This window comes from Somniosus microcephalus, unplaced genomic scaffold, assembly GCF_052327205.1.
Source record: "Somniosus microcephalus isolate GS21.2 unplaced genomic scaffold, FLI_Smic_1.0 unresolved_chr4, whole genome shotgun sequence".
Taxonomy (NCBI): Eukaryota; Metazoa; Chordata; class Chondrichthyes; order Squaliformes; family Somniosidae; genus Somniosus; species Somniosus microcephalus.
The window spans coordinates 17,198,573-17,224,920 of record NW_028225182.1 but is presented as its reverse complement, the minus strand read 5'-3'; the positions used below and the strand labels follow the sequence as shown (position 1 = coordinate 17,224,920).

General features: G+C 51.5%; 3 non-coding genes across 3 annotated transcripts; all 3 read right to left on the bottom strand.

The window, feature by feature from the left end:
• Positions 1-7,713: 7,713 nt before the first annotated feature.
• On the bottom strand, positions 7,714-7,786 carry trnaf-gaa (transfer RNA phenylalanine (anticodon GAA)). The gene has a single exon. It is a non-coding gene; the product is annotated as a tRNA-Phe (tRNA).
• Positions 7,787-9,754: 1,968 nt separating this feature from the next.
• Positions 9,755-9,827, bottom strand: trnaf-gaa (transfer RNA phenylalanine (anticodon GAA)). The gene has a single exon. It is a non-coding gene; the product is annotated as a tRNA-Phe (tRNA).
• An 11,534-nt stretch (positions 9,828-21,361) lies between these two features.
• Positions 21,362-21,434, bottom strand: trnak-cuu (transfer RNA lysine (anticodon CUU)). Its single transcript has one exon. It is a non-coding gene; the product is annotated as a tRNA-Lys (tRNA).
• Between the last annotated feature and the right edge of the window lie 4,914 nt (positions 21,435-26,348).

Sequence of the window (26,348 nt, the reverse complement as noted above, 5' to 3'; positions counted from 1 at the left end):
CGGGTTACACACTGTCTGATCTCGCTGCGCCCATCCTCCCCGGTTTCCACACTGTCTGATCTCACCGGGCCCATCCTCCCCGGGTTACACACAGTCTGATCTCACTGGACCCATCCTTCCCGGGTTACACACTGTCTGATCACACTGGGCCCATCCTCCCCGGGTTACACACTGTCTGATCACACGGGACCCATCCTCCCCGGGTAACACACTGTCTGATCTCACTGGGCCCATCCTCCCCGGTTTCCACACTGTCTGATCACACTGGGCCCATCCTCCCCGGGTTACACAATGTCTGATTTCATGGGGCCCATCCTCCCGGGTTACACACTGTCTGATCACACGGGACCCATCCTCCCCGGGTAACACACTGTCTGATCTCACTGGGCCCATCCTCCCCGGTTTCCACACTGTCTGATCACACTGGGCCCATCCTCCCCGGGTTACACAATGTCTGATTTCATGGGGCCCATCCTCCCCGGGTTGCACACTGTATTGATTTCTTTGTGGGTTCAATGATGAGACATTTATGAAAGAGAATGTCTTTTAATCTAAAGTCTGTTCAACTCTTTATACAGCATTTACAGGAGACATCAAGCTAGTGATGCATCTAAAACGAAACTGAAACTAAACTCAACTGCCTTGCTTGTCTCGGTCACATGCCCTCTGCTGGTCAGGCACAAGCAATCAATACATGCAATTATGCTGGTAAGGCATGATAATCAAACAGGCAAATAACATCACTATTTACTGATATCATTACATCTCCCTTTCTTAAAACAAAAGTATTTTACTTTTAACTAACAACATGTTTTCTTTGTATTAATCTGCATTTTAACTGTAACACTTAATGAATTTACATTATCATTATCATGATCAAGGTTTTTTAACCTTGCTTTGTGTGTTCACATGAAATATGTCAATACACTAGAACTTGAAGAAAGAATAAGGCAACATTACTTCCTTCTCTAACAATAGTCCTTAAATTTGCTCAATGAGTCTCTCAGGAGGCTTCACGTGTCTTGAGGATTTTCTGATTGATTGTCCTTGAATCTGAGTTGTTGCCTCAGATGATTGGTTCTCAGCTGTGTGATCAGGTTGTTCAACAGTATCAGCCTCTTGACCTGCTGTGGCTGGTCCCATGAGAGGATCTCGACGATTTCTTCTCAGAACAGCACCCTCATCTGTCTGAATGGTGTATGATCTTGGTTGAACTTCACTCAGGACAGTTCCCTTCTGAGTCCATGTGTTTGTTTTGTCTTTGAACCTTACTTGGTCACCAGTGTGGAGTTCAGGTAGGTTTTGTGTGCCTCTGTCATAGTAGTACTTTTGCTTTTCTTTCTGTTGTTCTTTGAACTTCCTCACTTTCTCCCCCTCTTTTGTTTTCAGGCGGTTCTCCGGGATGGGTAGGTTTGACCTTAGCCGACGTCCCATCAGGAGTTGGGCTGGTGACTTACCACACTTGAGCGACGTTGTGCAGCATACAAGCATGCTTTGGTAGAAGTTAGTTCCACTGTCTTTTGCCTTGTACATCAGTCTTTTCACTGTGTTTGCGGGCTCTCCTGGGTCAACAGCTCTGGACAACGTGTCTGCTGTATACATCAGCTTACCCGGTGTGTACGCAACATTCAGTTCATCATAGACTGTCTCTCCTTCGCTTTCCACAATGAGGACTCTCTTTACCAGGTTCAGTCTCGCACAGGCTTTTAAACCTAGTATGGCTTGCACATCCTTTGGCACCACGATTAATGCTAGCGCGTGCTCTCTGTCCTTGTGTGTTACTTTGACAATGCATTTTCCTTTCACTGGTATATCAGTACCTGTGTATCCTATCACTTTCACTTTAATTCCATTTGTCTTTGGTCTGGGTCTAATTTTCTTAAAATCAGTCTCTGATATCACATTAACTTGTGCTCCAGTATCCAATTTAAATGGAATGTGTATGTCATTCACTTTTAGTGTCAACATCCAGTCTCTTTTTTCCTGTTTGTTTTCAGACACAACATCTACATTGAACTCCTCTATCTCGCTTTCATCTACTGTATGGACCTTGCTTTGTTGCACTTGGTTCTTACAGCAACGGGCATAATGGTTGTTTTTGTTGCAACTATTGCATGTTTTACCATATGCTGGACACTTTCTTGGTGCATGCTGTGTACCGCATCGACTACATGACTTTTGATTGTCCCTTTCATTTTCGTTTGCTGGCCACGCCTCTTTTTTCACATTGGCGCTCGTTTTGTAAAACGGTTTGTATCCGTTCTTTCTCACTGCATCAACGTTGCAGCTATTGTCACTGAACAGCTCCTTTGCCTGCAACTTCACAGTCTCTGTAGCCCTACACAGTGCTATGGCTTTTCCCAGGTCTAGATCTTGCTCTCTTAGCAGTCGTTCCCTTAGACCATTATCCGGAATACCACACACCAGTCTGTCTTTTATCAGCGAGTCTGTCAGTCCCCCAAATTCACACGATTTGCTTCTGTTTCTCAGTTCAGTCACATACTGATCAATAGGCTCACCCGTTTTCTGTACACATGTGAAAAATCTGTGCCTCTCAAACGTCACGTTACGTTTAGGTATGCAGTAGGCCTCAAACTGTTCCATTATTTTCTCTAGCTTCATTTTGTCTCCATCAGCAGCGAATGTGAAGTTATTATACACCTCCAGCGCTTCATCACCCACGACATGTAAGAACAGTGACGATTTCCTTTTATTACTTTTCTCGTCAGCTCCGATTGCTGATAAATACAACCCCACACGTTGTTTGAACCTTCTCCAATTTTCAGCCACATTACCTGTCAACTGAAGCTTCGCCGGTGGGAGTAAACCTTCCATTTTTCACTTCGTTAGCTATTCTCTAATGGTAAGTAACGATGTTCTCTTTTGGCTTGCTAATCTGTGGAGAGCTGATTTAACTTCAGATGTTTCCTCTTCATCTCTTTCAATCACTTCTGACACCATGTATTGATTTCTTTGTGGGTTCAATGACGAGACATTTATGAAAGAGAATGTCTTTTAATCTAAAGTCTGGTCAACTCTTTATACAGCATTTACAGGAGACATCAAGCGAGTGATGCATCTAGAATGAAACTGAAACTAAACTCAACTGCCGTGCTTGTCTCGGTCACATGCCCTCTGCTGGCCAGGCATAAGCAATCAATACATGCAATTGTGCTGGTAAGGAAAGAAAATCAAACAGGCAAATAACATCACTATTTGCTGATATCATTACACACACTGCCTGATCTCATTGGGCCCATCCTCCCCGGGTTACACACTGTCTAATCTCTCTGGGCCCATCCTCCCCGGGTTACACACTGTCTGATCTCACTGGGCCCATCCTCCCCGGATTATACACTGTCTGATCACACTGGGCCCATCCTCCCTGGGATACACACTGTCTGATCTCACTGGGCCCATCCTCCCCGTGTAACACACTGTCTGATCGCACTGGGCCCATCCTCCCCGGGTTACACACTGTCTGATCTCACTGGGGCCATACTCCCCGGGTTACACACTGTCTGATTTCACTGGGCCCATCCTCCCGGGCTTACAAACTGTCTGATCACACTGGGGCCATACTCCCCGGGTTACACACTGTCTGATCTCACTGGGCCCTTCCTCCCCGGGTTACACACTGTCTGTTCTCACTGGGGCCATCCTCACCGGGTTACACACTATCTGATCTCACTGGGCCCATCCTCCCCGGGTTACACCCTGTCTGATCTCACTGGGCCCATCCTCCCCGGGTTACACACTGTCTGATTTCACTGGGCCCATCCTCCCAATGTTACACACTGTCTGATCTCACGGGGCCCATCCTCCCCGGGTTACACACTGTCTGATCTCACTGGGGCCATCCTCCCCGGGTTACACACTATCTGATCTCACTGGGCCCATCCTCCCCGGGTTACACCCTGTCTGATTTCATTGGGCCCATCCTCCCCGGGTTACACACTGTCTGATCTCGCTGGGCCCATCCTCCCAATGTTACACACTGTCTGATCTCACGGGGCCCATATTCCCCAGATTACAAAGTGTCTGATCTCACTGGGGCCATCCTCCCTGGGTTACACACTGTCTGATCTCACTGGGCCCATCTTCCCCGGGTTACACACTGTGTGATCTCACTGGGACCATCATCCCCGGGTTACACACTGTCTGATCTCACTGGGTCCATCCTCCCCGGGTTACACACTGTCTGATCTCACTGGGCCCATCCTACCAAGGTGACTCACTGTCTGATCTCACTGGGCCCATCCTCCCCGGGTTACACACCGTCTGATCTCACTGGGCCGATCCTCCCCGGGTTACACACTGTCTGATCTCACTGGGCCCATCCTCCCCGGGTTACATACTGTCTGATCTCACTGGGGCCATCCTCCTCGGGTTACACACTGTCTGATCTCACTGGGCCCATCCTCCCTGTGTTACACACTGTCTGATCTCACTGGGCCCATCCTCCCCGGGTTACACACTGTCTGATCTCACTGTGCCCATCCTCCCCGGGTTACACACTGTCTGATCTCACTGGGCCCATCCTCCCCAGGTTACACACTGTCTGATCTCACTGTGCCCATTCCCCCCGGCATGAACTGTGTCTGATCTCACTGGGCCCATCCTCCCCGGGTTACACACTGTCTGAACTCACTGGACCCATCCTCCCCGGGTTCCATACTGTCTGATCTCACTGGGCCAATCCTCCCCGGATTACACATGGGCTGTTCCCACTGGGCCCATCCTCCCCGGGTTACACACTGTCTGATCTCACTGGGCCCATCCCTCCCCGGGTTACACACTGTCTGATTTCACTGGGCCCATCCTCCCCGGGTTACACACCGTCTGATCTCACTGCGCCCATCCTCCCCAGGTCACACACTGCCTGTACTCACTGGATCCATCCTCCCCGGGTTACACTGTCTGATCTCACTGGGCCCATCCTCCCCGGGTTACACACTGTCTGATCTCGCTGGGCCCATCCTCCCCAGGTTACACACAGTCTGACCTCACTGGATCCATCCTCCCCGGGTTACACACTGTCTGATCTCACTGGGCCCATCCTCCCTGGGTTACACACTCCCTGATCTCACTGGGCCCATCCTCCATGGGTAACACACTGTCTGATCTCACTGGGCACATCCTCCCCTGGTTTCAGAATCTGATCTTACTGCGCCCATCCTGCCCTTGTTACACACTGTCTGATCTCACTGGGCCCATCCTCCCCGGGTTACACACAGTCTGATCTCACTGGCCCATCCTCCCTGGGTTACACACATTCTGATCTCACTGGGCCCATCCTCCCGGGGTTACACACTGTCTGATCTCACTGGGCCCATCCTCCGTGGGTTACACACTGTCTGATCTCACTGGGCCCATCCTCCCCGGGTTACACACAGTGTGATCTCACTGGCCCATCGTCCCTGGGTTACACACAGTCTGATCTCACTGGCCCATTCTCCCTGGGTTACACACTGTCTAATCTCACTGGGCCCATCCTCCCCGGTTACACACTGTCTGATCTCACTGGGACCATCCTCCCGGGGTTACACACTGTCTGATCTCACTGGGCCCACCATCCCCGGGTTACACACTGTCTGATCTCACTGGGCCCATTCTCCCCGGGTTACACACTGTCTGATCTCACTGGGCCCACCATACCCGGGTTACACACTGTCTGATCTCACTGCGCCCTTCCTCCCCAGGTTACACACTGTCTGATCTCACTGGGCACATCCTCCCTGGGTTACACTCTTTCTGATCACACTGGGTCCATCCACCCCGGGTAAATCACTGTCTGATCTCACTGTTATTTTCATTCTAACTCACTCCTCTCTCCAAACCCTCAATTACGGGGCTGTGTATTAAATTTGGAGATTTTCCTCAGTAGAATTCCAGACGCCTGAGCGTTCCCCATTTTCGCTGCTCTGGGCGGAAATGTGCCATTTTCTGTCCAAAGTGCCAATGAACCCACCGCGCCCTCCACCCCCGGACCAGTCCCTGTATTGTGAGCCCGTTCAGTTCATTCCCCGTGACCTGATGAACCCACCGCGCCCTCCACCCCCGGACCAGTCCCTGTATTGTGAGCCCGTTCAGTTCATTCCCCAGGACCTGATGAACCCACGGTGCCCTCCACCCCCGAACCAGCCCCTGTATTGTGAGCCGGTTTAGCTCATTCCCCGGGACCTGATGAACCCACCGCGCCCTCCACCCCGGACCGGACCCTGTATTTTGAGCTGATTTAGCTCATTTCCTGGGACCTGATGAACCCACCGCGCCCTCCACCCCCGGACCAGCCCCTGTATTGTGAGCCGGTTGAGCTCATTCCCCGGGACCTGATGAACCCACCGCGCCCTCCACCCCCGGACTAGCCCCTGTATTGTGAGCCAGTTCAGCTCAATCCCCAGGACCTGATGAACCCACCGCGCCCTCCACCCCCGGAACAACCCCTGTATTGTGAGCCGGTTCAGCTCATTCCCCAGTACATGATGAACCCACCGCACCTGGACCAGCCCCTGTTTTGAGAGCTGGTTCAGCTCAATCCCCAGGACCTGATGAACCCACCGCGCCCTCCACCCCCGGAACAACCCCTGTCTTGTGAGCCGGTTCAGCTCATTCCCCAGTACATGATGAACCCACCACGCCCTCCACCCCCGGACCAGCCCCTGTATTGTGAGCTGGTTCAGCTCATACCCCGGGTTCGGATTAATCCACCTAACCCTCCACCCCCGGACCAGCCCCTGTATTGTGAGCCAGTTCAGCACATTTCCCGGGAGCTGATGCTGACAGGAATCTCCCCTCCGTTTCTCTGCGGAGTTACAAACCAGAGCTGTGACACTGTGAAGCCCCTCCCTCCCTCGCTCTGATCTAAACTCGGGCTGAGCAGTCGCGCTTGCGGGCCGTGTGCTGAATGGATCAGAGTTCCCTCAGTCACAGAGCGTGGCCCCTGTAACCCGGGCAAAGATCCTGTTTCTGACCCTCAGTCACAGAGGGTGGCGCCTGTAACCCAGGCAATGTTCCTGTTTCTGACCCTCTGTTACAGAGCGCTGTCCCTGTAACCCGTGCAATGATCCAGTTTCTGACCCACAGTCACAGAGCGCAGTCCCTGTAACCTGGGCAATGATCCTGTATCTGACCATCAGTCATAGAGAACATTCCCTGTAACCCGGGCAATGATCCTGTTTCTGACCCTAAGTCACAGAGCAGGCCCTGTAACCCGGGCCCGTACGGGGATCGAACCCGCGATCTTGAGCGTTATTAGCACCACGCTCTCACCAGCTGAGCTATCCGGCCACAATGCTCTTGTTGGCCAGGCTCGAACCCAGGCTGGAGAGATTGTCTTTCAGGCTCACACTGGGTGACCGAGTTACTGCACAATCATTGAACACACCACATCGCTTAAACATTGTTAACTGTTCGTATATACAACTGGGCAGGGTGTAAATCCAAAGTAACAGAAAGACAGCTCTATGGTCTAACAAACCTCATTCTAAAATTTATTATCGCACCACAGCCACTCCCTCAAACACTGACCCGGAATAAAAGCAGACGGCGGGACCCCGACTGGATTCGAACCTGCAGCGGTCGGTTGGAGCCGGATCCAGCACGTGCGATGTGGTTTCACTCCCATTCTTTTGGGAAACGCGGCATCAGGAGCGTAAAATCTCTCCTGATTCGCTCCTCTTGTAGTGAAGGAGACAGAAAGTAACTAAAACCTGCCGAAACCCGGGATCGAACCCGGGACCTTTAGATCTTCAGTCTAACGCTCTCCCAACTGAGCTTTTTCGGCTTCACATCAAATGCAGTATTCTGTCGTTCTTTTGGAGCATTTTCTAACCGCGGGTGGAATTGCCCCTCTCGCTCATTCCTCACTTCGGGCAATGTGACCCGGCCAGATCTCGGAGCTCAGGTTGTGTTAATGTAAAGCTGGAGTGTTGATAAAGATACAAAGCTGACACAGCACCGGGGACCTCACCGTGTTGGACACAGCGTGAAATGCAATGAAATGTTCAAATAAAGTTACAGAGCACAACACATGTGTAAAATTCCCTGTTCTTTTCTCCACACTGATGGGATGTGAAGGGAGAGACGGGCCGAAGTCTCACTGAGCCGCACTGATCACGAGCCAAATCAAGTTCAATCTTCAGCTGCAGGTATGGTGCTGAGCCCCACACAGAAGTGAAAATGCCCGTGGTTCTTAGTTCCTCACACAGTGGGCTACTGAGCAATACAGGAAGGGCTAATGAACATCTTAATGCTCAAGTTATCACGGGCCACGGACTCTCTGATTCCAGGCTTGCACACGTTGGTAAGTATCAAAATTTGCATTTTTCACACTGGCAATGAATTAATTGATAAGCTAAGTTTGTTAGGGAGATGCAGTGGGCAACAAGATACACGGAAGACTGATAAAAACCGTGACTGCCCTGACACTGTGAGCTGCAGTTAAATGTTGGCAAGATTTAAAGTCAACCAGTCTAAACTTGACAGAAATCAATTTCTGCTGACTTTGAAACAGCACGCATTTTACCGAAACCAAAGATGTGTATTTTGTATGAAGAGTGATGTTGAGCACCGTTGTGGAAAGTTGAATCAGGGGCGAGCATTGCTCCGTAAGAGTGCCTTGTATGGTGGCAATTCAAACAGCCCCAAAACACGCTGTTTCCTGATCGGGAATCGAACCCGGGCCATGGCGGCGAGAGCGCCGAATCCTAACCACTATACCACCAGGAAAGCTGTAGCAAACCGCCTGCCAGCAAGCACATCAATGCAGTTTTTCCTGCCTGCTCCTTTGCAATTCAGGTCCTTTTGCGCCAGGCAAACTGTTCGGACAAAATTATATTTTTTACATGAGAACACAACAGACGTGTTCGCGAAAGCTCGGCACCAAGTGCGGGTAGGCATCCACTTGAAATCGATTTCCTCCTGTGTTTTTCTCTGGATGTTATCTCTCTCGGTGCTGGGTGAACAATTCATTGATGCATTTGTCCTGAACTGAAGCCTTTTGCCCATCTCGCGGCATCAGAGCCGCTCTGTCTGTCTATTACCTGCCTGTGACCCTTATCGGGAACAGGCCGCCTGTTCAACATTCAACAGCAAACCCAGAAAGACAAATAAACAGAAAGATGTGTCTCTGAGCCCCGGTGGCAAAGGATGTTAATCCAAATATATCCCCCGTGAGGGTCTGTGTGCATTGGTGTCCTTATAAAGTTTGTATTGGAAATGTGCGGGAAAAGCGTAAAATTATGAAAACATCCTGATGGTCCATACGGGGATCGAAACTGCGACCTTGGCGTTATTAACACCATGCTCTCACCAACTAGCGCTAACCGGCCACAACACTGCCGTTGGCCAGGCTTGAACTCAGGCTGGGAGATTGTCTTTCAGGCTCACACTGGGTGACCAAGTTACTGCACAAACATTGAACACACCACATCGCTTAAACATTGTTAACTGTTCGTATATACAACTGGGCAGGGTGTAAATCCAAAGTAACAGAAAGACAGCTCTATGGTCTAACAAACCTCATTCTAAAATTTATTATCGCACCACAGCCCCTCCCACAAACACTGTCCCGGTATAAAAGCAGACGGCGGGACCCCGACTGGATTCGAACCTGCAGCGGATGGTTGGAGCCGGATCCAGCATGTCCGATGTGGTTTCACTCCCATTCGTTTGGGAAACGCGGCATCAGGAATGTAAAATTTCTCCTGATTCGCTCTTCTTGTAGTGAAGGAGACAGAAAGCAACAAAAACCTGCCAAAACCCAGGATCGAACCAGGGACCTTTAGATCTTCAGTTTAACGCTCTCCCAACTGAGCTATTTCGGCTTCACGTCAAATGCAGTATTCTGTCGTTCTTTTGGAGGATTTTCTATCCCCGTTTGGCATTGCCCCTCTCGCTCATTCCTCACTTCGGGCAGCGACGGCAGGTAGCGGGAGCAGCGGACCTGCGGGAGACTCGGCGGCGGCGTCGAGCTATAAAAGGCGGCAGCGGGGCCAGGAGAGGCCTCAGAGCAGCGGCGGCAGGTAGCGGGAGCAGCGGACCTGTGGGAGACTTGGCGGCGGCGGCGAGCTACCAAAAGCGGCAGCGGGGCCAGGAGAGGCCTCAAAGCAGCGGCGGCAGGTAGCGGGAGCAGCGGACCTGCGGGAGACTCGGCGGCGGCGGCGAGCTACAAAAGGCGGCAGCGGGGCCAGGAGAGGCCTCAGAGCAGCGGCGGCATGTAGCGGGAGCAGCGGACCTGCGGGAGACTCGGCGGCGGCGGCGAGCTACAAAAGGCGGCAGTGGGGCCAGGAGAGGCCTCAGAGCAGCGGCGGCATGTAGCGGGAGCAGCGGACCTGCGGGAGACTCGGCGGCGGCGGCGAGCTACAAAAGGCGGCAGCGGGGCCAGGAGAGGCCTCAGAGCAGCGGCGGCAGGTAGCGAGAGCAGCGGACCTGCGGGAGACTCGGCGGCGAGCTACAAAAGGCGGCAGCGGGGCCAGGAGAGGCCTCAGAGCAGCGGCGGCAGGTAGCGGGAGCAGCGGACCTGCGGGAGACTCGGCGGCGGCGGCGAGCTACAAAAGGCGGCAGCGCGACCAGGAGAGGCCTCAGAGCAGCGGCAGCAGGTAGCGGGAGCAGTGGACCTGCGGGAGACTCGGCGGCGAGCTACGAAAGGCGGCAGCGGGGCCAGGAGAGACATACCAAACTCCAGTCTGCGAGCTCAGAAGTTGCAGAGAGGTAAAAAGTAATCGGGGTGTGACGTCACCAGGGAGCAGGTAAGTGATTGGTTGGTGAGTATTTCTCTCTTTTCATTACAAGCTTGAATTCTGTGGTGTTAAATTTCTAGGGGCTCTGTGTTGTAGTGAGGACAGTTGGTAAATAAAGCGCCCTAGAGTATACCTGTAACTGGGGTATTGAATACATTTTTAGATTAATTAAATGAGTAAGTCATGGCAGGAGAGCTCAGACCCGTGTTCTGCTCCTCTTGCTCTATGTGGGAAGTCAGGGATGCTGCCAGTGTCCCTGGCGACCATGTGTGCGGGAAATGAATCCAGCTGCAGCTACTTGTAGACCGCATTGTGGCGCTCGAGCTGTGGGTGGATGAGTTTTGGAGCATGCGCGATGCTGAGAGGGTCGTGGATAGCACGTTTAGCGAGTTGTTCACGCCTCAGGGTAGGGCTGCACAGGGGGTGACCATCAGGTGGAGCAACAGAGGCAGGCAGGAAGTGCAGGGGCCCCCTGCGGACATCCCCCTTTCAAACAGGTATACCAAGTTGGATACTGTTGAGGGGGATGACTCACCAGGGGAAGGCAGCAGCAGCCAGCTTCCTGGCACCAGGGACGCTTCTGCTGCTCAGAAAGGGAGGAAAAAGAGTGGGAGAGCAATAGTGGTAGGGGATTCTATCGTAAGGGGAACAGATAGGCGTTTCTGTGGCCGCAAACGTGACTCCAGGATGGTTTGTTGCCTCCCTGGGGCCAGGGTCATGGATGTCACTGTGCGGCTACAGGGCATTCTTAAGGGGGAGGGGGAGCAGGCAGAGGTCGTGGTCCACATTGGGACCAACGACATAGGTAGGAAGGGGGATGAGGTCCTGCATCAAGAATTTAGGGAGCTAGGTAACAGATTAAAGAGCAGGACCTCAAAGGTTGTAATCTCTGGATTACTCCCAGTGCCACGTGCTAGTGAGTATAGAAATAGGAGGATAGAGCAGATGAATGCGTGGCTAAAGAGTTGGTGTAGGGGGGAGGGTTTTACTTTCCTGGATCACTGGGCCTGCTTCTGGGGAAGGTGGGACTTGTACAAGTCGGACGGGTTGCACCTGAACCAAAGCGGGACAAATATCCTTGCGGGGAGGTTTGCTAGCACTGTTGGGAGGGGTTTAAGCTAACTTGGCAGGGGGATGGGATACAGAGGGGAGCTGAAATAGGGGGTGATGTGCTGCCAATTATAGAGAAAAAAACAAGTCAGCTTGGTAGACAGGGCAAATATACAAGGGCAAGGCTGGATGGCATCTATTTTAATGCAAGGAGTCTTGCAAATAAGGTGGATGAACTGAAGGTGTTGGTAAACACATGGGAGTATGATATTGTTGCTATCACGGAGACATGGTTGAGGGAGGGGCAAGACTGGCAGCTCAATATTCCGGGGTACAGAATCTTCAGGCGAGACAGAGGGGAGGGGGTATAAGAGGAGGGGGTGTAGCAATATTAATTAAGGAGTCAATTACTGCAGTAAGGAGGGATGACATATTAGCAGGTTCCTCTAATGAGGCCATATGGGTGGAGCTTAAAAACAAGAAGGGGGCAAGCACTTTGCTGGGAGTGTACTATAGGTCTCCAAACAGTCAGGGGGAGATAGAGGAACAGATATGTAGGCAAATCTCAGAGAAATGTGCAAATAATAGGCTAATAATAATGGGGGATTTCAACTTCCCCAATATTAACTGGGATAGTCAGAGTGTGAAAGGCACAGAGGGTGTAGAATTCATAAAGTGCATCCAGGAGAGCTTTTTGAGCCAGCATGTAGAATGTCCTACAAGAGAGGGGGCGGTACTGGATCTAATTCTAGGGAATGTGGCCGGCCAAGTGGAAGAAGTGCTAGTAGGTGAGCACTTTGGTGACAGTGACCATAATATGGTGAGATTTAAGGTGGTCATGGAAAAGGACAGGGATGGGCCAGAAATAAAGGTTCTAAATTGGGGGAAGGCCGATTTTAATAGGATAAGGCAGGATCTGGCCAAAATGGACTGGGATCAGCTACTTGTAGGAAAATCCGCATCGGAGCAATGGGAGGCTTTCAGAAGGGAGATTGAGGTCATACAATGGCAATATGCTCCCGTAAAGGTCAAGGGTGGTTCCAAAAACCACAGGGAACCTTGGATGTCAGGGGATATACGAGAATGGATTAGAAAAAAAAGGAGGGCTTTTGGCAGATACAAAAGGCTAAAGACGGAGGAAGCCCTAGAGGAGTACAAAAAGTGCAGGGGGATACTTAAAAAAGAAATTAGGAGATCAAGGAGGGGCCATGAAATAACACTGGAGAGCAAAATGAAGGAAAATCCTAAGATGTTTTATAAGTATATTAAGGGTAAGAGGATAACTAGGGAAAAAATAGGGCCCATTAGGGACAAAAGTGGCAATCTGTGTGTGGAGCCGGAAGATGTAGGAGGGGTTCTAAATGAATTTTTTGCATCTGTTTTCACTATGGAGAGGGACGATGTAGACATAGAAATAGGGCGGGGCGACTGTGATATGCTCGAACACATTAACATCGAGAGGGAGGAGGTATTGGCGGTTTTAGCAGTCCTAAAAATGGATAAATCCCCAGGCCCGGACGAAATGTATCCCAGGCTGCTGTGTGAGGCAAAGGAAGAGATTGCGGGGGCTCTAACACACATATTCGGAACCTCTCTAGCCACAGGGGATGTGCCAGAGGACTGGAGAACCGCTACTGTAGTTCCATTATTCAAGAAGGGGAGTAGGGAAAAACCAGGGAACTACAGGCCAGTGAGCCTAACATCAGTGGTGGGAAAATTATTGGAAAAAATTCTGAGGGACAAAATCAGTCTCCACTTGGAGAGGCAAGGATTAATCAGGGATAGTCAACATGGCTTTGTCAAGGGAAGATCATGTCTGACTAATTTGATTGAATTTTTTGAAGGGGTGACTAGGTGTGTGGATGAGGGCAACGCAGAGGATGTGGTATACATGGATTTCAGTAAGGCCTTCGATAAAGTCCTGCACAGGAGACTGGTCAAGAAGGTAAGAGCCCATGGAATCCAGGGTGCCTTGGCACGTTGGATAAAAAACTGGCTTAGTGGCAGAAGGCAGAGGGTGATGGTCGAAAGTTGTTTTTGTGACTGGAAGCCTGTGGCCAGTGGGGTACCACAGGGATCGGTGCTGGGTCCCTTGCTGTTTGTGGTCTATATTAATGACTTGGATATGAATGTAAAAGGTATGATCAGTAAGTTCGCGGATGATACAAAAATTGGTAGGGTGGTAAATAGTGAGGAGGGTAGTCTCAGTCTGCAGGACGATATCGATGGGTTGGTCAGATGGGCGGAACAGTGGCAAATGGAATTTAACCCGGAAAAGTGCGAGGTGATGCACTTTTGGGGGACTAACAAGGCAAGGGAATATACAATGAATGGTAAGACTCTAGGCAAGACGGAGGGTCAGAGGGATCTGGGTGTGCAAGTACACAGATCCCTGAAGGCGGCGGAACAGGTGGATAAGGTGGTAAAAAAGGCATATGGGATATTTGCCTTCATTAGCCGAGGCATAGAATATAAGAGCAAGGAGGTTATGATGGAGCTGTATAAAACACTGGTTAGGCCACAGCTGGAATACTGTGTGCAGTTCTGGTCGCCACACTACAGGAAGGATGTGATAGCTTTGGAGAGGGTGCAGAGGAGATTCACCAGGATGCTACCAGGGCTGGAACGCCTCAGCTATGAAGAGAGACTGGGCAGATTGAGTTTGTTTTCCTTGGAGCAGAGGGTGCTGAGGGGGGACATGATTGAGGTGTACAAAATTATGAGGGGCATAGATAGGATTGATACTAAGGAGCTTTTTCCCTTAGTAGAAGGGTCAATAACTAGGGGGCATAGGTTCAAGGTAAAGGGCGGGAGGTTTAGAGGGGATTTGAGAAAGAACTTTTTCACCCAGAGGGTGGTTGGAGTCTGGAACTCACTGCCTGAAAGGGTTGTGGAGGCTGGAACCCTCACAACATTCAATAAGCATTTGGATGAGCACTTGAAATGCCATAGCATACAAGGCTACGGACCAAATGCTGGAATATGGGATTAGATTAGACAGGTCGGGATGGCCGGCGTGGACACGATGGGCCGAAGGGCCTCTATCCATGCTGTATAACTCTATGACTCTATGACTTCGGGCAATGTGACCCGACCAGATCTCGGGGCTCAGGTTGTGTTAATGTAAAGCTGCAGTGTTGATAAAGATACAATGCTGACACAGCACGGGGGACCTCACCGTGTTTGACACAGCGTGAAATGCAATGACATGTTCAAATAAAGTTACAGAGCACAACACATGTGTAAAATTCCCTGTTCTTTTCTCCACACTGATGGGTTGTGAAGGGAGAGACGGGCCGAAGTCTCACTGAGCCGCACTGATCACGAGCCAAATCAAGTTCAATCTTCAGCTGCAGGTAGGGTGCTGAGCCCCACACAGAAGTGAAAATGCCCGTGGTTCTTAGTCCCTCACACAGTGGGCTACTGAGCAATACAGGAAGGGCTAATGAACATCTTAATGCTCAAGTTATCATGGGCCACGGACTCTCTGATTCCAGGCTTGCACACGTTGGTAAGTTTCAAAATTTGCATTTTTCACACTGGCAATGAATTAATCGATAGCCGTGCCTGTGATAAGCTAAGTTTGTTCGGGAGATGCAGTGGGCAAGGAGATACATGGAAGACTGATAAAAACCGTGACTGCCCTGACACTGTGAGCTGCAGTTAAATGTTGGCAACATTTAAAGTCAGCCAGTCTAAATTTGACAGAAATCAATTCCTGCTGACTTTGAAACAGCACGCATTTTACAGAAATCAAGGATGTGTATTTTGTATCGCTGTATGAAGAGTGATGTTGAGCAGTGGTGTGGAAAGTTGAATCAGGGGCGGAGCATTACTCCGTAAAGGTGCGTTGCATGGTGGCAATTCAAACAGCCCCAAAATGCACTGTTCCCTGACCGGGAATCGAACCTGGGCCACGGCGGTGAGAGCGCTGAATCCTAACCAATAGACCACCAGGGAAGCTGCAACCAGCCTCCTGCCAGCAAGCACATCAACGCAGCTTTTCATGCCTGTGTTGAGATACCGCGGCAAACGTGGGAGTCGAGACCAGAGCTATTGAAAACACAACTGCTTTATTCCATCCACATGTCAAACAGGAACTAGAAAAGCTCGCGCATCCACTTAAATACTTCCCAGACAGGAAGTGCTCCCGGCAGCCTGTCCCTGCGGGAAACAAGTTGCCGGAGGAAAGGGCCCCCGGCTGGGGGCTTCTGCTTAGACTGTCTGTGCCGCCGTGAGTGGATTATGTCCAGTGGTGGCGTGTCGCCACAGAGCTCCCCCCAGAATCCACTTAGGAGGAGTGGACGAGTCGTGACGATGGTCTAATGGTTCTGCCGCAGCGGCTCTGAGTGGTCGCCGGTCTGGTTGGTTGGGTCGGGCGGTTCGCCGCCGGCTGTGCTGGCTTGCCAGGGGGACGGCCTCTAGTTGGAGGCTGGGCCACGGGGACCTGTTCCCCTGGTTCTGTGTGTGCTGGTTTGAGCTGGTCGATGGAGACTGTGTCGACCCTGTCGCCGAGTCGCAGCTTGAAGACCTTGTCCCCGGTTTGTAGTACCTCGTACGGTCCGTCGTACGGGGGTCGCAGGGGCCCGCGGTGCGCGTCGTGTCGCACGAAGACGAAGCGCGCCTGCTGTAAATTTGGCGGGATGTGAGGTGCGAGTTCGCCGTGTCGGTTGACCGGAAGTGGGGCGAACTGCTGAGTGGACGAGAACGAGTTGAGCCGCTGCTGTTCGGCCGACCAAGGCTTGGTAGTCTCCGGAAGGAATTCACCTGGGACGCGCAGCGGTTGTCCGTAGACTAACTCCGCTGCCGAGGACTGGAGGTCTTCCTTGACCGCGGTGCGTAGGCCGAGTAGCACCCACAGCAGGCGGTCAGTCCAGGTACTGTCCTGCAGGCCGGCACGGAGTGAGGCCTTGAGTGACCTGTGGAAGCATTCACAAAGTCCGTTGGCCTGCGGGTGGTACGCCGTGGTGCGGTGGAGCATCACCCCGAGGTTGCGTGCTGTGGCCGTCCAGGGTTCGGAGGTGAACTGGGCGCCTCTGTCGGAGGTTATGTCAGCCGGTACGCCGAACCTCGCAACCCAGGTGTTAACGAACGCCCTGGCGATGTCGGCTGTGGTGGTGGAGGACAGCGGCACTGCCTCAGGCCAGCATGTGTAGCGGTCGACCATCGTGAGGAGATAAGTTTGGCCTTGCGATGGCGGCAGGGGACCGACGATGTCGACGTGTACGTGGTCGAAGCGGCGGCTGGGTACCTCGAAGTCTCCCAGGGGTGCTTTGGTGTGCAGCTGTACCTTAGCCCGTTGGCAGGTGAGGCAGGAGGTGGCCCAAGTCCGAACATCTCTGCTGAGGCCGCGCCAGACGAAACGCATGGAGAGGAGTTTGATGGATGCGCGGGAACCCGGTTGAGAGAGCCCGTGGAGCGTGTCGAAGACGCGGCGGCGCCAGGTCTCAGGGACGACCGGCCTGGGGTGGCCGAGTGAGACGTCGCAAGTGACTGCCGTGGCTTCAGGCCCGTGCGCGACCTTGGCTAGGCGTAGCCCTGGCAGGCTGGTAGCCGCCGAGAGGAGGTCTGGGTCCGTGAGCTGGGCCGCTGCTAGTTGTGTGCAGTCGACCGCGAGGTGATTCGCACAGACGGCGGGACGGGAAAGGCAGTCGGCGACCACGTTGTCTCTACCGGAGATGTGCTGAATGTCCGTAGTAAACTCGGACACGGCCGCGAGCTGGCATTGCTGCCTAGCGGACCAGAGTTCGGTGTGCTTGGCCATCACGTATGTGAGTGGCTTGTGGTCCACATACATGGTGAAGGGGCGGTCTTCCAGGAGGAACCTGAAATGGCGGACCGACAGGTGGAGCGCAAGAAGCTCGCAGTCGAAAGTGTAGTATTTGACCTCTGGGGGGCGCAGTTGGCGGCTGTAGAAGGCAAGTGGCTGCCACGCGCCATTGACCCACTGCTCGAACACGGCCCCGAACGCGTGGTCGGAGGCGTCGGTGGTGAGCGCGACCTGGGCATCGGCCCTCGGGTGCGCGAGCAGAGTGGCGTCGGCGAGCGCGTTTTTGGTGGCGTCGAAGGCGGCTGCCGTGTCAGTGGTCCAGGCTACATCCATCTTGCTGGATTTTCCTCGGAGGGAGTCGTATCGGGGCTTCATGAGGGCTGCAGCTCTGGGGATGAACCTGTTGTAGAAGTTCACCATCCCGAGGTACTCCTGGAGGCCCTTGATGGTTGTGGGGGTGGGAAATTGCTGGACGGCCTGCACCTTGTTGGGCAGGGGGACGGCCCCAGCAGGGGTGATGTGGTGACCGAGAAAATCGATCTCGGTTAGGCCGAATTGGCACTTCGCCGGGCTGAGGATGAGCCCGTGTTGGGCTAGGCGCCCGAACAGGGTGCGAAGGTGTTCGAGGTGTTCCTGTTTGGAGGAGCTGGCCACGAGAATGTCATCTAGATAGACGAATAGGAAGTTCAGGTCCCGGAGGACTGAGTCCATAAGGTGCTGGAAAGCCTGTGCTGCATTCTTGAGGCCGAAGGGCATCCTCAGGAACTCGAACAGGCTGAATGGGGTGATGACGGCCGTTTTGGGGATGTCCGCGGGGTGTACGGGGACTTGGTGGTAACCGCGCACCAGGTCGACTTTGGAAAAAACGGTTCGTCCGGCCAGTCGGGCCGAGAAGTCCTGGATGTGTGGCACCGGGTATCGATTGGGGGTGGTGGCGTCGTTGAGGCGGCGGTAGTCCCCACAAGGGCGCCAGCCTCCGCCGGGCTTGGGGGCGATGTGGAGGGGCGAGGCCCAAGGGCTGCTGGAGCGGCGGATGATGCCGAGTTGTTCCATGGTGGTGAACTCGGTCCGCACGATTTCCAGCTTGGCCGGGTTGAGTCTGCGGGCGTGGGCTGAAACCGGGGGGCCGGTGGTGGGGATATAGTGTTCCACACCGTGCTTGGCGGCTTTGGCTGAAAAGGTCGGGTTAGTGAGGGCGGGAAACTCAGCTAGGAGTGCCGAGTAGTCGTCCGTGGCTCTGGCGAGGCAGTAGGTCATCAGGCCGGCCGAATGGGCCGGGGTAAAGGTGCCGGGGATGGGGGCCATAGTGTTGATGTCGACGAGGCGGTGCCTCGGAATGTCGACAAGGAGGCCGTGGGCGCGTAGGAAGTCGGCGCCGATGAGTGGGCAGAGGACCTTGGCTGTGAGGAACTTCCAGCGGTAGCGGCGGCCCGCGAGGTCGAGCGTGACCATGCGGGTGCCATATGTGCGGATGTCAGAGCCGTTGGCTGCAGCCAGTGTGATACCCCATGTGCCGCGTTGGATCTCGAGGGCGGAGGCGGGGGTGATGCTGTGCTGGGCCCCAGTGTCGCACAGAAATCGGCGGTTGGTTCTGTCGTCAGTGACGTACAGTAGGGGCTCCTTCTGCCCCGCGGCCATCGCGGGGGCTGGTGCGGGGGGGGGGTTTGAAGGTACATGGTGGCGTGCAGCATTGAGCCCTAGCACCAAAACGGGTGTGGTAGTAGCAGTGACCCGGAGTGGTAGGGCGGTCGGGCCTAGCGGCCCGGGAAGACCGCGTGGTCGTTGCCGTGAGGTCGGGCGCGACGTCGCGAGCGGCCTGTGCAGAGAGTAGCCGGTCGGCCTTTTCGGCTATATCATTCAGGTCCGTGGAGCCAGACTCCACAATGAGCGGGCGGATGCTGGCGGGGAGCTGCCGAATGAAAAGCGTGTGAAAAAGGGCGCCGGGATTTTTGTCGTCTGAGAGGGACAGCATGTGGGAAAGCAGGTCTGATGGTGAAGCATCACCAAGGCCGGGGAGGTCCAGGAGTTGGCAGTGGCGCTGGTAAGAGGACGTTTGAAATTTTTTAAGTAGCGCAGCCTTCAGATGTTTGTACTTGCCATCCGTTGGTGGATTCTGCAGCGCTGCCCAAACCTTGGGGACTGTAGCGTAGGTGAGCGAGGCGATGAGGTAGTCTTACTTCGTGGCGTCGACTGTAATGCCTTTCAGCCGGAATCTGGACTCAGCTTGAACGAACCAGGCTTCGGCGAGGTTCTCCCAAAAGTCTGGTAATTTAACCGTGACTGCGTTTGTATCCGCCATGCTAGCTTAGGATTCGTCATGAGCGTCGGGGTCACCAGTGTTGAGATACCGCGGCAAACATGGGAGTCGAGACCAGAGCTATTGAAAACACAACTGCTTTATTCCATCCACATGTCAAACAGGAACTAGAAAAGCCCGCGCATCCACTTAAATACTTCCCAGACAGGAAGTGCTCCCGGCAGCCTGTCCCTGCGGGAAACAAGTTGCCAGAGGAAAGGGCCCCCGGCTGGGGGCTTCTGCTTAGACTGTCTGTGCCTCCTTGAGCGGATTATGTCCAGTGGCGGCGTGTCGCCACACCTGCTCCTTTGCAATTGAGATCCTTTCGCGCCAGGCAAATGGTTCGGTCAAAATAATATATTTTAAATGAGAACACAACAGACGTGTTCGCGAAAGCACGGCACCAAGTGCGGGTAGGCATCCACTTGAAATCGATTTCCTCCTGTGTTTTTCTCTGGATGTTGTCTCTCTCGGTGCTGGGCGAACAATTCATTGATGCATTTGTACTTCATTGGTTCCAGTGATGAACGATTGCCATTACGTGGATAGACCAGAGAAGTTGGAGCTGTTCTCCTTAGAGCATAGACGGCTAAGAGGAAATTTGACAGAGGGTTTTAAAATCAAGAAAAAGATTAGATAGAGTAAATAAACAGAAAAGATGGATGAATACAAAAGACAAAGCTGAAGTGTTTGTAACCATCCTGAGAGAAGCCAGACTTCATTCAATTCGATTAATTCCAAGCGATATTAAGAAACAGCTGAGCTCATTAGTTACAGCAAATGCAATGAGCTCCGACAACACTCCGTCTGCAGCACTAAAAGCGTGTGCTCCAGAACTAGCCACGCCTCGGGGAAGCGGTTGTGTTAAGAGATTGAGTAAACTAGGCCTGTAATCTCTTGAAATCGGAAGAATGAGAGGGGATCTCATGAAGCATGCAAAATTATTGCAGGGTTTGATCGGTTGGATGCTGGGAGAATGATTCCCTTGGCTGGGGAGTCTAGAACCAGCAGACACAGCCTCAGGATAAAGGTTAGGCCATTCAGGACTGAGAGAAGACATTTCTTCACAGAGAGTGGAGAATCTTTGGAATTCTCTTCCCCAGAGTGCTGTGGAGGCTCAGTTATTGGGTATATTCAAAACAGAAGTCGATAGATTTCTGACTGGTAAGGGCATCAAGGGATATGGCGATAGGGCCAGTGAGTGGAATTGAGGCAGGAGATCAGCCATGATCACATTGAATCCCCTGCACTGCTTAAAAATCTGTTCCATTACCTTTTTTTTCCAGTTCTGACAAAAGATTATCGACCTGAAACGTTACCTCTGTTTCTCTCTTCACAGATGCTGCCTGACCTGCTGAGTATCTCCAGCATTTTCTGTTTCAATTCATATTTCCAGCATCTGCAGTATTATCTCAGTTCGCATTTCTTTCATTGTGCAAAAGAAGGATATCGCTTAATTAATGACGCTTTGAAAGCAACATAATAGTTTAACAAAATAACTACCGCCCAACGTGGGGCTCGAACCCACGACCCTGATATTAAGAGTCTTATGCTCTACCGACTCAGCTAGCCGGGCCGGTTGAAGCAATATTGCCTTGTCGTTGATTGCAGTCAGGCACCTTGTGGCTCCGGCCCGGTCACAACAGCATGTCTGAGCCGCGTTTCTGCAAACTACGAAACAAGTTCTCCAGAAGCCCAAGGCGTATAAGGAACTCAAAATCCCTTTCATTAACCACAGGGGTTCAGGCAAATTTCTGATCGCAAATCGCTTTAGTCCTTGTCAACATCTCTTGTCTATTTCCCGGAGATTCCTGATTCTGTCTGTCTCTCTGGCTCTGTTTATTGTGTCTGTGGCCACCTGCGGGTAGATTTTGAACGAATACCTGTGTTTGTGTCTGCTTGTTACTTTAAACAAATGAGGGCATCAGGCGCTTTGGTGCATGACACTGAGGAACCAGGAGAAGGCAGGAGGAATGAAACAGTGTTTGTGGAACGTGTATATATACAAACTACGAACATCCGTGGTTATGTTGTGGACCTCATGACTCAACGATAGCGCATCTGACTCCTAGATCTGAAAGTCTGCATGTTCAAATCTAATCGATCTCCCAACTGAGCTATTTCAGCGTTGTATGGTGGCAATTCCAACAGCCCCAAAATGCACTGTTTCCAGACCGGGAATCAAACCTGGGCCGTGGCGGTGAAAGTGCCTGAATCCTAACCACTAGCCCACCAGAAAAGCTGCAGCAAGTATCCTGCCAGCAAGCACAGCAACACAGTGTTTCCTGCCTGCTCCTTTGCAATTCAGATCCTTTCGCGCCAGTCAAACTGTTCGGACAAAATGATATTTTTTACATGAGAACACAACAGACGTGTTCGCGAAAGCACGGCACCAAGTGCGGGTAGGCATCCACTTGAAATCGATTTCCTTCAGTGGTTTTCTCTGGATGTTGTCTCTCTCGGTGCCGGCGAACATTTCATTGATGCATTTGTCCTGAACTGAAGCCTTTTGCCCATCTCGCGGGGTCCGAGCTGCTCTGTCTGTCTATTACCTGCCTGTTACCCTTATCAGGAACAGGCCGCCTGTTCAACGTTCAACAGCAAACCCAGAAAGACAAATAAACAGAAAGGTGTGTCTCTCAGCCCCGGTGGCAAAGGTGCAATGGATGTTAATCCAAATAAATCCCCCGTGAGAGTCTGTGTGCATTGGCTTCCTTATAAAGTTTGTATTTGAAATGTGCGGGAAAAGCGTAAAATTATGAAAACATCCTAATGGCCAGTGCGGGGATCGAACTCGCGACTTTGTCGTTATTAGTACCAGGCTTTTCATCAACTGAGCTAACCAGCCACAACGCTCTCGTTGGCCAGGCTCGAACCGAGGCTACGAGATTGTCTTTCAGCCTCACACTGGGTGACCGAGTTACTGCACAATCATTGAACACACCACATTGGTTAAACATTGTTAACTGTTCGTATATACAACTGGGCAGAGTGTAAATCGAAACTAACAGAAAGACAGCTCTATGGTCTAACAAACCTCATTCTAAAATTTATTATCGCACCACAGCCCCTCCCACAAACACTGTTCCGGTATAAAAGCAGACGGCGGGACTCGAACCTGCAGCGGACGGTTGGAGCCGGATCCAGCATGTCCGATGTGGTTTCACTCCCATTCGTTTGGGAAACGCGGCATCAGGAGCATAAAATTTCTCCTCATTCGCTCCTCTTGTCGTGAAGGAGATAGAAAGTAACTAAAACCTGCTGGAACCCAGGATCGAATCAGGGGACCTTTAGATCTTCAGTTTAACGCTCTCCCAACTGAGCTATTTCGGCTTCACATCAAATGCTATATTCTGTCGTTCTTTTGGAGGATTTTCTATCCCCGGGTGGAATTGCCCCTCTCGCTCATTCCTCACTTTGGGCAATGTGACCCGACCAGATCTCGGAGCTCAGGTTGTGTTAATGTAAAGCTGCAATGTTGATAAAGATACAAAGCTGACACAGCACGGGGGACCTCACCGTGTTGGACACAGCGTGAAATGCAATGACATGTTCAAATAAAGTTACAGAGCACAACACATGTGTAAAATTCCCTGTTCTTTTCTCCACACTGATGGGTTGTGAAGGGAGAGACGGGCCGAAGTCTCACTGAGACGCACTGATCATGAGCCAAATCAAGTTCAATCTTCAGCTGCAGGTAGGGTGCTGAGCCCCACACAGAAGTGAAAATGCCCGTGGTTCTTAGTTCCTCACACAGTGGGCTACTGAGCAATACAGGAAGGGCTAATGAACAACTTAATGCTCAAGTTATCACGGGCCACAGACTCTCCGATTCCAGGCTTGCACACGTTGGTAAGTTTCAAAATTGCATTTTTCACACTGGCAATGAATTAATCGATAGCCGTGCCTGTGATAAGCTAAGTTTGTTGGGAGGTGCAGTGGGCAAGAAGATACACGGAAGACTGATGAAAACCGTGACTGCCCTGACACTGTGAGCTGCAGTTAAATGTTGGCAACATTTAAAGTCAGCCAATCTAAATTTGACAGAAATGAATTCCTGCTGACTTTGAAACAGCACGCATTTTACAGAAATCAAGGATGTGTATTTTGTATCGCTGTATGAAGAGTGATGTTGAGCAGCGGTGTGGAAAGTTTAATCAGGGGCGGAGCATTGCACCGTAAGGAGGCTTTGCATGGTGGCAATTCAAACAGCCCCAAAACGCACTGCTCCTTGACTGTGAATCGAACCCGGGCTGCGGCGGTGAGAGCGCCGAATCCTAACCACTAGACCACCAGGGAAGCTGCAGCCAGCCTCCTGGCGGCAAGCACATCAACGCAGCTTTTCATGCCTGCTCCTTTGCAATTCAGATCCTTTCACGCCAGGCATACTGTTCGGACAAAATTATATTTTTTACATGAGAACACAACAGACGTGTTCGCGAAAGCACGGCACCAAGTACGGGTAGGCATCCACTTGAAATCGATTTCCTCCTGTGTTTTTCTCTGGATGTTGTTGTAAGGATTCCAGGGGCTTCCTTTAACTGGTTTAAGGTAATCTACCTGGCCAGCAGTCTTTTTGCTGCTGCACTCTAAACCAATTTACAAACAACGGTTTCGAATCGCTACCCCTCCTTTAGTTCTGAGTGGAGGAACTTATAATTAATGATATTAAACGGAACAAGTGGTTTGGATGAGAGAACAAAATCAAGCTTTATTAACTAAAAGAAACTATAATCACAATATCAAACTATCCCACACGAACACAGTAAAATTGTAAAACTATACAGCAGGGGGGTTGCAGACGGTGAAAACGAGGGATACAATGGCTGCAATGTTATTTAAACAATCTTAGCAATTCCCTTAAATCACAACCCCTTAACTCCTGCTAGGTTACCTTGTTGAGGAGTCAGAAACTCTGCTCACCTGTGATCCAGCGAAGTAAGAGGCCAGATAGCTTCTCAGCAGCTATCTTTATACCTGGTCAGGTCCTGCTGTACTGCCCTGCAAGGGCTGTGAGCAAAATTCCCCGCCCAAAGAGTCCAATACACAAGAGAAAGCTGTGATTGGCTAACTCAAAGTAGTTAGACTGGGTTAATGTGTCTTCCGGAGCTCCCTGGGCTGAAGCAAAAGAGAATGCAACAGCCATATTGGCCAGAATGCTAAGTGATTTAGACCCATTTAATTGTTAAACGTTTCCCATTCAAGGTACAAAAGTCTCTTCTGCAGTTTAGATGTATCCACTCGATATACAAACAAATGCTAATAACATTCAATTGCTTTGTAAACAAAGCATTGTCCTTTGTCTTCGGCCATGTAGTGACAGCCATTTTTATCCCTGGAAATTTAAAAGCACAACGCCCAGGGATTCTTTAATCAAAAAAATTGATCTTCAGAACTGTAAATTATTGCAAATTCTTACAGTCCGCCCTTGGATACTTCCAGCTTGCTTGTCGTATCCTCTTGAAGAAATCAGCAATAATTTCTGACCCCTCACAAACAACCATCCCCTGTATTTACCTAATAGCTATCTGCCACTGATCCCCTTAAATTCAAGAAAAAAACCATGGTACGGTAGGCATCTTACAGATACTTCAGTTCTCAATAAGGGGTCTCATACCCCTACACGCTTGTAAAATTATACAGTGTAAACCAAATTTACAGTCACTTTTTTTCATCATAAGTTATTACAAAATGTTGCAATCTTAGTTACACAATGTAATCAAAATGATCCCAAGCACGGAGAGGGTCCTACGCCTCTGCTCAACTTGAACTTGTCACAAACTGGTCCCAAGCACGGAGAGGATCCTACGCCTCTGCTCAACTTGGGGCTGCAAAACAAAATACAAAAAAATCATTAAATAACATGCTTAAATGAACCCCGATAATCATGTGCCGATGATGGGTTGCGAGATTCGAGTGGGCATTGCTCCTCCCACTCGGGCAGTAAAAGTACCTTCCACCCCGCTTTGATCATCTTAAACTTTAAAACAGGCAGAATGGATTTACCGACCAGCCTGCTCCGCCAGCCCCAAAGCGTTCCCTTGTCCCTTTGTGGAGGCGGGGTACCCCTCACGTTTAAAATTACCTTGGCACAGACCGAGACCGGGGAGTTAGGGATCTCATGACTCCCAGTCCCTCCCCCTCCCATCTTCCCTCGACTGGCTGCAGAAAATGATGGGTGCCTGTGTGACGGCTCTCCCTGGCCCCACACTGACCCAGCCACCCACTCATCCTTCCCAGCCACACTTATCCTCTTTGCCCGTGGGCCCCCGGGTGAGTTCCTCCCTCCCCCGACCGCACCCACGCGACTCTTGGGTCTCCCCCTCCTCTATATGATCTTTCCCAGGCCATCACCACCCACCCCCGAGGAATGCGTCGCTATGACCAGGTGCCCACACTTCCCCATCATGACTCCTCAACAGTGAGGTCTCCCGCAAGTGAACTTCGGTCAGGATAGTGCTGGGCTGGGGGCCGTGCCCCACCCAGCTGG